Source organism: Gymnoscopelus microlampas (assembly GCF_963454915.1).
Source record: "Gymnoscopelus microlampas genome assembly, chromosome: 1".
Classification (NCBI taxonomy): Eukaryota; Metazoa; Chordata; class Actinopteri; order Myctophiformes; family Myctophidae; genus Gymnoscopelus; species Gymnoscopelus microlampas.
In genome coordinates this window covers 29,479,730-29,494,005 of record NC_139962.1, presented here as the reverse complement: position 1 = coordinate 29,494,005, position 14,276 = coordinate 29,479,730, and positions in this window count along the sequence as shown.

Below are 14,276 nucleotides of genomic sequence, written 5' to 3'. Positions count from 1 at the left end.
ACCGCTGGAATATAATCCACTGTCTCCTGACCTTCAAATCACGCAGCGCTGCAGTCATTTCAATTGGCCCAGCCGCCATTAGCGTGAAATGTCCTCCAGCCAACTCGGCTTCAGCGCATGGAAGATTTCCTCTCTCCCAGCATGGTACCCCCTCTTCCACTTCCCTCTCCCCCCGTTGCATCCACCGTGTCCCCCCAAAGCTTGGCTGTGTCGGAGGACCATGTCCCCCGAAAGCCTGGCTGTGTCGGAACACCTTGTCCCCCGAAGCCTGGCTTTGTCGGTGGGCCAACACAGGACACGCTGTCGGTCTAAAGAAACAGCAAAAAGCTTAGATTCAGCCCTCCACTCTGTTCCAATCAGACGCTTTGCTTTTTGTAAATCTGATAGATGGATATATTGGCAAACCCAGGCTATTATTTTGAAATGAGTATGTTTGTATATGGATTTTAAATATTTTTTCATCAGCCAGTATTCATAAACAGATGCTTACTCAAATTGTTACTTGCTCTGTATATTATGTGCTGTGTGTTTGTGTTTGTAAAGAGGGCATCTTTTCAAAAGAGGAAAATCGATTGCAATTTCAAAGACGAATGTAATTGTATGTTACATGTAGTTCACTTTGGATAAGTAATAAGTCTTACTGAAGGTGTGCATCTGTGTCATTGGTCCTGTGCCTATATTGCAGTGGTGTTTATGGTAGTGTGGAGCTAAAGGCTACCTTGTGGTCACACAATAGTGTGGAGAGAGATCTAAATGTCGATTTATACTGCATTGTATTGTATGAATAACGTGTCACATTTTTCAGTTCAGAATTGCTTGTCGTTTTAGTACCACTTAGCATTACAACCGTGCTGTAAAATCCTCTGTCTTAATTTATCTATTTGAAACTGAGTGTATAAAATGGAACCAAAACGGACCCTTATGGGGTTTCATTTGTACCCTCTCTGTGTTTTTTACTGTGTACTAAACTGACAGAGGAGGGTACACCGACTAAAGCATACAAATCAGATGCCAGCACACAGCATGTGTTGTGTTACAAGTAGATAGATAGATCAATTATTGAAAGAGGACATATTTGATATGATCTGAATATTAAAAATATATCAGAGCACAAACAACACGCGTGGCTGTCTTCAGATCTGTGGTGAGAGATGTGTGTCAAAACTCCAGAGAGATGCTTTATTCAGCATGGGTCATGGAGGTCGCGGAATGTTTGAGAAAGATGTGAGAAAATATTTTTTCTTTTATTTTTTATTTATTTCATTTATATAGAAGATTGCAAGAATTGTCAGCAGTGCTTTTCAAAATCACGTTTATTATTATCAGCAGGTCCCATTAATGATTTCCCTTCCATATTCATAACTCCAGATGGATATGGTACAGTATGATGGTGACCCACAAGCACAGATGTAGCTCAACACCTTTGCAGTTCTGTCACCGTTTTCCTACGTTGTACACAAATATAGTTTACTGTGTCAGTGCTTATTGTGTTTCTGGGACGATGGCAACTGGAGACGTCTACTGTATACTGTATACATACACTGTAAAATCATCGGTATTCGTTTAACTGCGTGTAAGCATAGGGGTCCCTATTTTGGGCATTTCATTATATTATAATATATATTAAAAAATAGGCTAGCTATTCATCCTATGATGAAATATATAGGGCTCGAGTGGTTAATTAATAGGATTTTACTGTGTATACTGATTGTAATGAGCAGGTTCTTGCTGCCATAAAGAAGATGATACTCAACTCAACTTTATTTTCACATCACAAGTTTAAAAAATAGTGGGTGAAATTCTTTGTCGTTCAAGCTTCAATCATTTGGAGTTTCAGAAAAAGGGAGAGGGGAATAGAGAAAGGAAGAAACAGAAGAACAGGTCAGATATGTCAGAGTGAGCAGTGTAATTGTGTAATGTAAAATATGTACATGTTTATATAGATGCCCTTTGTGTGATACAGTCTGACAGAAGTCCTCATCTGGAGCCATTCCCTTAGGTCTCCGTCTCCCCACTGGTTGTTATTACATACAGTATATATATTTATATTTATGATTAATGAGCCCACTGGGATTTATCCATAATGCTATGGCCTCAAGGTAAAATTGAAATGCATGCAGTGGATGTAGAGCATTCTTATATTATTGCCCAATATACTTAGCAACCATTACATTTGTTGGCATTGGTGAAAATAAAACAGAGAGGGCTATGAGGTTTCAAATCAACAAGGCCACTCTAAGAAATGGACTTATTGGAATTGCATTAACTTGATTAGACTAAGAAATGAATACCATTTACAATGGAGCAGTGTTAAACACTCTTGTTTCTCCCAGCTATGGGAATGCATTGACAATTGGTCAGCATCAATTAAATCTCCTGATCTGTATATCCTGAGAGGCCGGCTTTGTTGTCTTCTAATAAAGCCAGTCTGTGGCAACAGAATGTTTCATTTCCTCTCGGAGATTGCCCTCAGTAATACAGAGTGCTTATCATACTCCTGGAAAAGCACTGAAACAACACAACGTTCTGCGGCTTGATACCCAGATCAACTTGAGGCCAGTGCTCGCAGCACTTCTAAGCAGCAGTTAGGACGGCTTTGTGTTGTTTTCAAAGCAGAGAAATGCATGCAGCTGGTACTGAACCAAGCCCATTTGGATTCTGCACCCCTGCTAGTTTATATCAGGGCTATTGTGGGCTTATTTTTAAAGGCTATAATGTACAGTATTGAGATCCAAACTCTCTTGTCATTCATGCTAAAAAGCTGGTTTCTTGACTTGAATACTGGATTTTTTTGAATGGTTAATATTCACATGTACTGTATATTCCATATTGCGGGGTGAAAAGGGCCTATGAGGGGGGGCATTCTTCCTATGACCCCCCCCCTTCTCCTTATAATTAATGTGAGCCACATTCATATACGTTATTGCACCAGAGGGTCTGTCACTCATTAATCATGTGACCTTCCGTGGCACAGTTAAAGACCTTGAAGGAGTAGATCAGCTGAAGATGGCTGAGGCTGTGGAATTAAATTGTTTTTGGAAGTGGTCATGTTCACACCGGGTAATTTATACCACCAGCACTGCTCAGCTACTCTCCTGTGGTAGCTTTAAGCCCGATCTATGCCAGTGGCGTGCACAGACATTTTGAGGGGCAGGTGCTCAAGTAAATTATACTTTTTTTTGTTTACTTGGTCTGCTCTTTTTTCCCTCCACCTATACCTCTTTGCCAAAAATAGCCGATCTACAAGCCGCAGCGTGAGGCGTTGTGGGCTTGTAGATCTGCTATTTTTGGCTAAAGTTCTCCTCAGAAAAGGGATGCTAGGTTTCGAGTGGTTATGGTAAAAAGAAAAATCATATCACATAAAGATTTGGCGGACCCCCTGTAGTAACTCTGAGGACCCATTAGGGGTCCCGGACCCCCTCTTGAAGACCCCTGCTGTAAAGTGAAAAAGAAAACACTTCTGGTCAAGAGGGCAAAGGGCAGGTGCTCTAGCACCACCTAGAGTCTATCTGTGCACGTCCCTGCGAGTTGTGAGCTTGTGTGTCGGCTCTTTTAGACACGTTGGAGCACAAATTAGGCTTTTAGTGGTTCTCAAACCTTTTCACATCAAGGACCCCTAAACTTATATGTATTCGGCCGCGGACCCCCATCTTAAAAGATTTTTTGCCAAAAATGTTCATCATTTTTCAAAATTGTTCAGAAATACCACATTTACATGATCAAAATGCGTTGCACCGCTACTTGTTTTGTGAGCTTGTAGATTGTGAGCTTGTAGATCGGCTATATCAAATAGCCGAGGTATGAAATAGGTGTAGGCAGTGCAACATTAAACTGATTTTTATGCTAAATTAAGTCATTTTTCTGGGGACCCCCGGGAATCCCCTCAATGACCCCTGGGGGTCCCCGGACCCCACTGCTTTTGACCATGTGTGGCTCAGGGACTGGTACAGATTGTGCGTTAGAGGTGCTGTGTCTGGTAACGTGGAAACAGGATGCTGTTCCACTGGGGATTGAAAAAAACCTATCCTTTCCGGTCTGATATTCAGTGAATGTGTTGGAGTGTTAGTAGGTCAGGTTTCTTACATGTTCAAATCATCAGTGAACGATTCTAACGATGTGTTTAGCCACCTGAGTGTTTAATACACTGTCAACCTGCTGTCCCTATTTAGGGAATTTCATAATGGATAAAAAATGATTTTTTGTTTAGTTTTTTTAAAAATTGCATTTCTACAAGCTCACACTGCGTCACCTTTGCTATCATGCACCGTCATATGACAACGTATAACACGCACGCACGCACGCACACGCACGAGCACACACACACACACACACACACACACACACACACACACACACACACACACACACACACACACACACACACACACACACACACACACACACACACACACACACACACACACACACACACACGGTGGAATAGCCCTTAGCCTTCTTTGACCTATAGCAAGAGTGTCCTTCACAGTCCATGTGTCCAGTCCACATATTCGAGACTGAGCCATTTGACATCAATGCAATAAATGTATATTATGGAGCTGTAATTCAAGGGACAGATCCCTTACTTTACTTCGTCATATTTTTTACTCATCTTTTAAAATCCGTAGACGGACAGACAATACAGACAGGTATGTCAAACATACCACCATCATGGCTATGTTGATAATTAGCACCATGACATTCCAGAAAAAAAAGAGGCAGAGCTAGTTATGTGTAAACTGTCACTGTCATTGAATAGGAAGGGGGGAAAGCTACAGTTTAATTTCATTGATATGTCTTCATCTTTTTTATATTACTTTATTAAGTTATATGAAGCTCTATTGCCTATGTAACGCCATGTAATGCTAAAATAGCACAGATTTTACTGTGAAACCCGCAAACTCATTGTAGGTGATTTACTCAGTTACTGTATAATGGAGTTTTCATGACTTTGAAGGCCCCTGTTCACAAAAGTGGCAGTGTGTCCCAGAATTAAGACTCTCATTTCTCATGAGAACCTTTGCCTCTTGTCCTAAAGATCTACCCTCAGTCCCTCACCCTCTGCTGGTCTTGTATTTGTTTGGCAGAGAAGAGAGAAAGTCATACTGGTCTTTTTGAAAAACAGCTGTTAGCAAGATGTATTGTGATGAGGTAATTGTTAATACCGGTAATAAACAGTGAACAAGACTTTGTAGCTGCTTTCGAGTCATTCCGAGCAAGCTGAGCATTTTGACTGCAAACACTAAATGTGTGGTGTGATATTGTGGCGTGTTAGCTAGCAACTGCTGCTTACCATAGCAATGCAGACAAGTCACAATATGTTGCACTTTTACCTTATTTAGACCAGGTTTAGCATCAGACTTTGAAAACCTAGAAGATCGCAAGGATTATGCTGTGGTGTGTGTGCTAGCCTAGTGGTCTGTGTGGCTATATTAAGCGTGACATTTTTCAAAAGCTTCCAGTGTTAGACTTTTGAATTTCAAAGTGTTTTGGAAGCTCCTCTGAATATTTCATTTGAAATATTTTGAGCACTGAGGATCCTATTCATTTCTTTTAGCCCAGGTTCCTATGGTGGCCCAGAAAGCCCAACCCACTGCAAATGGATGCAACATAAGCACCAATATGACGACATAAAGAAATATTTACACAGTAAGAAATATATACTTGGATAAAAGAAATAGAGAATACAACTATAAAAACAACATATGCTATAAAGGGTCAGAAAACTAAATGAATGAATGCATGCATATGAATGAATACATATTATTGCACTTTTTATATTACTAGACCGGTGGACCATGCAAGTCGGGAACGATGCAAATTGGGAATGCATGCCCCACCTGGTCATGCAATTGTACGCATTGTCAGAGTACCTGTTCTAGCCGTCTTGTCTGTGTCCCTTCATGCCCATATACTGTACATACTCTATGATACGACAAAGGATAAAATAGTAATTTATATAATAATTATGAATCATTCATAATGAAAAGAAAAATCATGTATCTCAAATATGGAGATACAAGGGTATCTCGACAGCGACAATGTACTGTAGAACAGTGTAGTAGGTGGGAAAGTGATGAAGATGGGAGGAAACGCGAGACATGACAGGAGCCGGTTTCCAACTGAGGTCTTGGTGACTCATGTGGTCAATGCGCTAACTGGCTGCGCCACCAGACACACCTGTGAATATGTTTTCTGACTTTGCAGAGCATGGAGCTTAAATACTCTGTGTGTGTTATGAGTCTGGTGCATGTGTTTTATCTATTGGCTTGGATTGTATCAATTTTCAGTGTGTCGAGCTTTCACAACCAGTCAACCACCCTTGGTTCAAGACCTTACAAACAAATAAAGAAAGAAAGAAAAACATAATCTTTGTGCCTTTGCAATAGTTTAAGGTAAAACTTTAAAACAATTCTTTTTTTTTTTTTGTTCAAGGTTTTTTTTATTTTATATTTTTACATACAGGTCAGTAATAAAAGGCATACAAAAACAATGAATGTATGTTACCCCTCCCACCCCCCAAAGTTCACGCTCCGAAAGAGCCACAACCCTGGTATCCTATTGTACCATTAACACAAAGGACTAAACTTTAAAACAATTCTGATCGAGATAAAGACATTGTACTGTGTGTAGCAAGTTTAAGTTTTACTTTTTATATTCATATTTTTCATTCACATGTGATGGGATCATAATACCATCAGCATTGTCCAATGCACTACATAACATCTCTCAACATTATTTCATCACTATTTATAGCAGTCCAATCATTTTAGGCTTCACCATACACCATACAGTAACTTACTATAAATGTAATTAGTCACTGTGATATAAATCCTTTCTCTCTGTGCGTGTAAAAAAAGAAAAGATAAGTGTCATGGCTGCCACCTTCCTCTCACAATCGTAGCATTAAAATGTTAGCTTTCTTCTCAGTGACATTAAAATAGAGGGATTTTGTTTATCCCCGCCTTTGTTTATTTAACATTTTGCTCAGCGGGGGAGTTTCAGATAGCTTGTTTTCAAGACAGTCCCTGCAGACAGCGAGCAAACACTCCACAGTTTCATCAAACAGAACAATCTTCAACTTTCCCCCCTTCCACAGTGTGCAGGGAAATGTGGCAGAGAGACGAACACCATAATGGAATATGATTGAAAATGATTGTCATAATTTTTCAGAGTCTGTAACAATATGTAAGCAGGGCTTTTCTTTGTGTGTGTGTGTGTGTGTGTGTGTGTGTGTGTGTGTGTGTGTGTTTGTGTGTGTGTGTGTGTGTGTGTGTGTGTGTGTGTGTGTGTGTGTGTGTGTGTGTGTGTGCGGCGGGGGGGGGGGGGGGGGGGGGGTATTTATCTATTTTCTCATGGCTCATGCATGTAAGAAAGAGCATGTTGATGGATGAAAACATATCATTTTCGTGTGGAAAACTTTTGAGAGCATTGTGCCATTAATGAATTCAGTGATGTGTGAAGAGATTCTCGAATTATTTTTTTCTCTCTCAATAAGAACACATCAACTGCCAGTTGGGCTCATGCAAAAAACAAAGCAACTCAAACCAGAAATATTGAGAGTAATATACAAAAAACAATCTTTGCGAATTGGAAAGTGTGTTCACCCCTGTATGAAATGAGTTCTGAACTGAGCTCATACCACTGGTGTGTCTCCCATTTCTCTTCATGTAAACTTATATACAATAAAAGTCTCTGGAACTCTATTGGAGGGATGGCACACCATTTCAACAACAGGTATTCCCCCACTGTTTTGATGATGGTGATGGAGAGTGCTGTCTAACACGTCGATCACAATCCCTGTAGGTGTTCAATTGGGTTGAGATCTGGTGACTGTGAAGGCATATTATGATTCACATCATTTTCATACTCATCAAACCATTCAGTGAAACCATTAACCTTTGTGCCCTGTGGATGGGGCCATTGTCATCATGGAAGAGACCACTCCCATCTGGATAGAAGTGTTTCATCGTGAGATAAAGGTGATCACTCAGAATAACTCTATATTGATATGGAGTGACCCTTCCCGCTAAAAGTCAATTCATGCTTTGACCGGCGAGTTGCACGACGAAAGTGACGTCAAAACGACAAAAACTGTGTCTTGGAGGACCTCCACCGACATTGTTGTGTACTGCAGACGCCTTCATGAAATGTCTCTGATTGGTTGGGAAGATGCACGAGACTACATCCACTTCATTGTTTACATTTTGTGGCAACGCTGTTGCGTCAGTGAGTCGCAGACAGTATGAATGCTTAAAAACGTTGAGAGACACGTAGTGCGACGCATCGATCGATACTTGTCGCTCAAAGCATAAATTGGCCTTAAGTGGACAAATGGACCCAAACCATGGCAGGACCCCCCCCCCCCCCAAAAAAAAAATTAAACAGAGCCTCTGGACCCCCTCAAGCATTCAGGCCTGTGCCGTTCTCTTGGTGTACACTACACATGCACTTTTCCACATAGGAATTATGTTTTTTTACACCACTCTCAAATGTGCATTTCTAATGAGGGGTTTCTGCAATACAACCCAACTATAACATCCCTCTCTATGTAGTTGTGGACAGCCTGTTCTTGCTGACAGTCTGATCACGTCAAGCATTGACATTCTCAGTCACCTGAGGAAGAGTTACTCATCTGTTTTTCCTTACATATTGCACTAATGTACGAGCATCACGGTCATTGAATGTGCCCTTTCAACCACAATTTCCAACCTTATTTACTGATGTCTTTCCTACAGTATATATCATGGCTCCAGACTAACATTTTACATTCCGTTTTTCAGTTAGTGCCAGTAGCACATAATTTGGTTGCACAATTTCTTTTTTTGCTGTGACGCCTGTGGCACCGCACAACTGGGTGATTGATTCTCAACTTTTCTGGAGGTATTTTATAAGAAATCAAAATACGCACCAATTTTTTAAAAGCGGTAATACGGTCCAGCCAGTTTCTGCTGGGTTTGGTCTAACCTCAGGTGATGGGGCATTTTTCTTAGTGAAAAATGTGTCGATACGGTTCATTATTCTTAATGTTTTGTGACTGGCAATGATGACCTACAACCTGAACACAGACTTGGACCTCCTCTCTGTCCCCAAAACAAGCAAGCGAACCTTTGGGGACAGAGCCTTCAGTGTGGCAGCCCCCACCCTGTTGTACTCTCTCCCAATGGAGATTCGCCATGCTCCAACACTGGCTGCCTTGAAAAGACACCTATTCTCTCAGGCTTATGGCAAATAGTTGTTTGCTGTTTTGTTTGCTTGTTTGTTTGTTGGTTGTTCATTGTTTTTGATGTAAAGCGTCCTTGGGTTCATGAAATGCACTATATAAATTCAAGCTATTATTATTATTATTATTATTGAACACACTAGGTTGCTACTGTACTTTACACCGGAGAAGGCCATTATAGTATACTATACCATATGAGAGACAGAGAAAAAAATGCTGCCAGTCGGTATTTCAAAGGACGATAATAAATAATCAACCAAAATCTGCCAATTTTTTGATCAAAATGTGAATCTAGTTATACAACTACTACGATTACTACTAAAAATAATAATAAACCATCGAACACCATCGAATAATAAATACCATCGAACACACACACACACACACACACACACACACACACACACACACACACACACACACACACACACACACACACACACACACACACACACACACAGTGTACATTATTTTTGTAAATAAACAACACACACAACTCGGCTTTTGTCTTATGTTTCAATAATATGTTTCTAACAAGAGAATCATTGCATTTCTTACCAAGGTCTGTTTATGTCAGGTTCAATGTCAGCAGGCAGATGGCCAGAGCTGGAGGCCAGGGTGGAGGGGCTAGGCTGTGAGTCTCATTAAAACACACACACACACACACACACACACACACACACACACACACACACACACACACACACACACACACACACACACACACACACACACACACACACACACACACACACCATTATCTTTCCTCCCTATCCTATCTATCACCCCTCTCTCTCTCTCATTGCCTTCTTGTTTCTGCGTCTCCTTCCACCATCTTTCTCCCTCTGTTGCAAGTGCAGGCTTGATTAATATTTTCCACTGTTCCGTAACCATGGCAATAAGGTCACTGCATATGATACTTAATTGAATCTTTCCTGTGCTTTTATGTGCATCTCCTGTGTCCGGACAATAAAAATCTTCCACTGATGACTCCAACCCCCTTCCTGCGCTCCCCTCCTCTCCATCCTTCTTTCCCTTCATTCTCTGCCCTATGAATTTATTCATTTGTTTCTTCTGCTACCTCTCTTTTTGGATGCTGGCCTCCTTCTGACCCAATCATCCTGTCCTCTCTCTGTATTTTATGGTATTTCCTTTCAGACATTGTGGCTTTTTTCCCCCTGCATGTCTCATTCTACAGTGTGCGGCAGTATTTCAGTGTAATTACACAGTAATTACACTGTATCCATCTGTAACTCTCAGAGTTAAATCAACACTGAGGATTTTACTGTGTATAACATAGCATGTATGGGCGAATCTTGCCCTCTTTGTTTTTTTGCCTGGTCAAAGCAGCCCGCTGGGACATGAATTAGAAGACGTATTGCTGTTTAACGCAGCACTCATGCACACTGCCAGTACCCCATCCTTCCTCTCTCTCTCCCCCTCCTTCTACCTCTCCCGGGTGAACTCCCCCTTCTCCTCTTTTTACCCCATCACAGCCCTCTGTGCACATTTGCATACTCAAATCAGTCTCAGGCGCATGTTGTTAAATTGATTTCAAATGACACTGATGACTCAAGTGGCGAAACAAAAAGTGCGGCAGGCAGCGCGGAAGCCATTGATACGCGAAGTGGACGGCTGACACGGGGACGCTCTATGAGCAGGTGTCCTGATTAATGCCTAACAAATTGGGGTCCTCTAAGATCCGGGGGGCATTAAGTGGGAGACGCGTCCCCCTTCTCACACAACACGTGGACGCAACACACAAACACGCTGACTGAGTCTTTGTTCACGCGGGCATGGAAGCTAATCCATGGTAAGAGGGGGTACAGGTTCACGGGGAGAAAATCCTGGAGTGGATTAAAAAAAAAAGTGGAGTGGGGAGAGGGGTGAGGGGGGGGGGTTGGTGCTGGTCTGTTTGTCTTTTTGAGTCAATGTGGGATTCATGGAATTGAAATGCATGCTTTGATCAATGTTTTGTTCTGTTGCTTTAGCTGTAATAATTTTCCATTTTCGTGATTGATTTTGCCTCATTCAGTTGTGTGCACTTGCGTAGAAATACAGTGCACGTGGCCGAGCGTGACATCAGCCACCTTCTGTACTATTCTTTATATGGTGTGCCACTATTAACTTGGACAAATGAACCACCATAAGGTAAATGCTTCCGATGGCTTTAGTCAACAACATATCATTCAAAGGGAAAAGGTCGCCTTGCAGACCTACTTGGCAGGCTATTTCCCTGAGTGGCCGGTGTTGCTGGTGTTTTTACATAGTAGGGGACCTCCATTTACTGTAATAAAAGGTCCACGTGTGAAAATGATCTCGGAGCAATCAGTGGACCCAAAGGAAATGGGGAACGAGTGGTAGGGTGCGGAGAGAGGAAAGAGACCTGCACATCAGATTTGACATATGCACCATAAAATAACCATTAGCAGTTACCTACAATCTAAAGTGACAGTCTATCAATAATGCCACTCTAAAAATGGGACAGGTTTGTTGCTGTCTCTAAATCACCAGAGACTCCATATAGCAGAAAAGCAGGCAGGTATAGGAAATGCATTAAGGCTGGACGTTGATGGGAATGGTGTGGAGTATGGGGACAGCCAGGGGCTCAAGGGGACATCACTCACCACTTGCTGGGTCGTGGGCTAGAGACAACTGTCAGGTCCAGAGCTCGATCCTGGAGGCCACATCTACTGGAGAGTTGCTCAACTCATCAGTTTTGTCTAGTAGGGTGTGTCAAATATTTACATTTGTGATGTAGATCATCAAATGCAGGTTTTCAAACATGGAGTCTAAAATACTGCCGCATGCTTTTCAATGGGGAATTGTGTTGATGAAGTTCCCCTTCAACTTTTGGTTTTGTTACTGACACCAAACGAGTGTTGAAGTCTGTGTATATGCAAATATTTGAACATTTAAAAAATATGTTCTATGAAACTTTTTAGATTGTTTTTTTTACAACAGGCTTTGTAAAAACGTTGCTTTCTTAGAATTTACCTTTAACCTTTTAGACACTTAAAGGGACGTCTAAAACTGGAGCAGGTGCCTGTCCTTCTTGGCCGTGGGTGCTCAGCTTAGCTAACAGAACATACTGAAGTGAAAACAATTTCCAACGCGGAAAGAAGAATGCAGCACTCTAAAATAAAAGCTGCAAGACTTGTTTTTTTCGGGTAAACCATTTTATTTTAATCTGCGCGCAGAGAAAAAATTAAAAGAAAAATGTGCTTTAACTGAGAAAAAAAAATCTTCTTTTCACCTTGGTGGAAATATATATTTCTTTACACTTAAAGGGACGCTTTGCCAATTTTTAATCTAAATCTCATTATTTTGATGTGAGATAGTGTGAGAAGAAATACCTTATGTATTCTGGGTATTTAGAGTGGAAATCTTTGCACAATGATGTCAAACGTGTCAATTGACAACGCGTGGACATTTCCCCATTTTGACACACTATATATGACCTCCTCCCATCAAAATAGAACAATGGGATTTAGGTTCAAAATCAGCCAAGTCTCCTATTAAGAAATGGATTGAGTCTCTATTTGTACTGCAGTAGTAACTCACACTGATGTCCTCTTTCTTTCATGAAATGTTTAGCATTTTACACAAACTCGAGTATACCCTGTATGCAAACACATGCACACACACACACACACTCACACGCACGCACGCACGCACGCACGCACGCACACACACACACACACACACACACACACACACACACACACACACACACACACACACACACACACACACACACACACACACGCACACACACACACACACACATGCACACATTCACAAACCGCCTCCTGCCCAATGGGACATTTTGTAAAAAAAAAAAAGTGTTGCATATGAATGGAACTAAGTAATGAATGGGGAAGGCGCACAGTGGCTGCCAGCTTTGACAGACGTGCGTGGAACACACTTCTTTTCTCCTGCCGTGTTTAGTATGGCAGCACGTGGACACCATAGAATGCCCATCTGCTCGTCACACGCTCCCCTCAGTCAGCCCACTTCTGCCATGTGTTGGCGTAACAGGCGGGCGTAGCAGCAACAAGTGTCTGCACATTACCACGCTTGCCAGCTCTCCTCACTTGGCAGCCAGCCTGCCCATCTGCCCGCCCCCTTATGTAGATAAAGAGTTGATTGTGCCAGGGGAGAGGGCTTAGGGGGGTAGATGGGGACGAGGGAGGAGGAGGGGGATTTAATTTACATATTGCAGCTTAGGCAACACCCATCTGATTTTTTAAACAGCTTTGAAGCAATTAAGGGTCATTAGTCCTTTTGTTTCGCGTTGCGGTGCGACGGATCGCGGGTGACTTCTCAAGCTCCATTGCGTCCTGTTAGGGGCAGGGGGGTGGGGGCTCCTGTCAGAACGTCAGCGGTATACATGTCCGTCTTCCAAACCCCTCCTGCCCCTTCATGTGTCCCTTCCCTCTCTGTGTAAACAAACACTCAGCACCAGCCCGGCACTCCTGGGGAAAGCACTTTGGCCAGCACCCAGCCAGCTCCAAAGTGCTCTGTGCTGGCTGGTGGCAGGGCAGCATCGGTCCGGGAGGCCCCTGTTTCTTATCTCAATCAACCTATTCATGACGGCAAAGGATGTCAACTGGTTTTAGGGTTTTGTTTTTCCCTAAGGGGTAAAAGCATTTGTGGGGGAAAAGAAATGAGGTACAATGCTGATAGTAAATAGTCTGTCCATTCTAGCATTCACTACACACTCAGTTCCCGTGTGTTAACCAACTTGGGAATTTTCACCGATTTTTCACATTTTTCAAAAAATGCTAAAATAGCAGAGCTGCAAGCTCACAATGCATCACATTGTGAGCTTGTAGATCGGCTATTTTCACAACCATTGTATGACAGAGTATGCAATAGAGCTTAAGTGGCTAAGAGTATAAAAATGTATCTGTGATGGTCCCACAGTGATTTTGTTTTGCACATACAAACTGACATACTTTATGAAAATAGTTTGAAATATATTTTATTTGGCAGATTTACTAAAGGTATGTTTTCTAACTAAACTATTTAAACACTCCAGTGGCAAAATAGA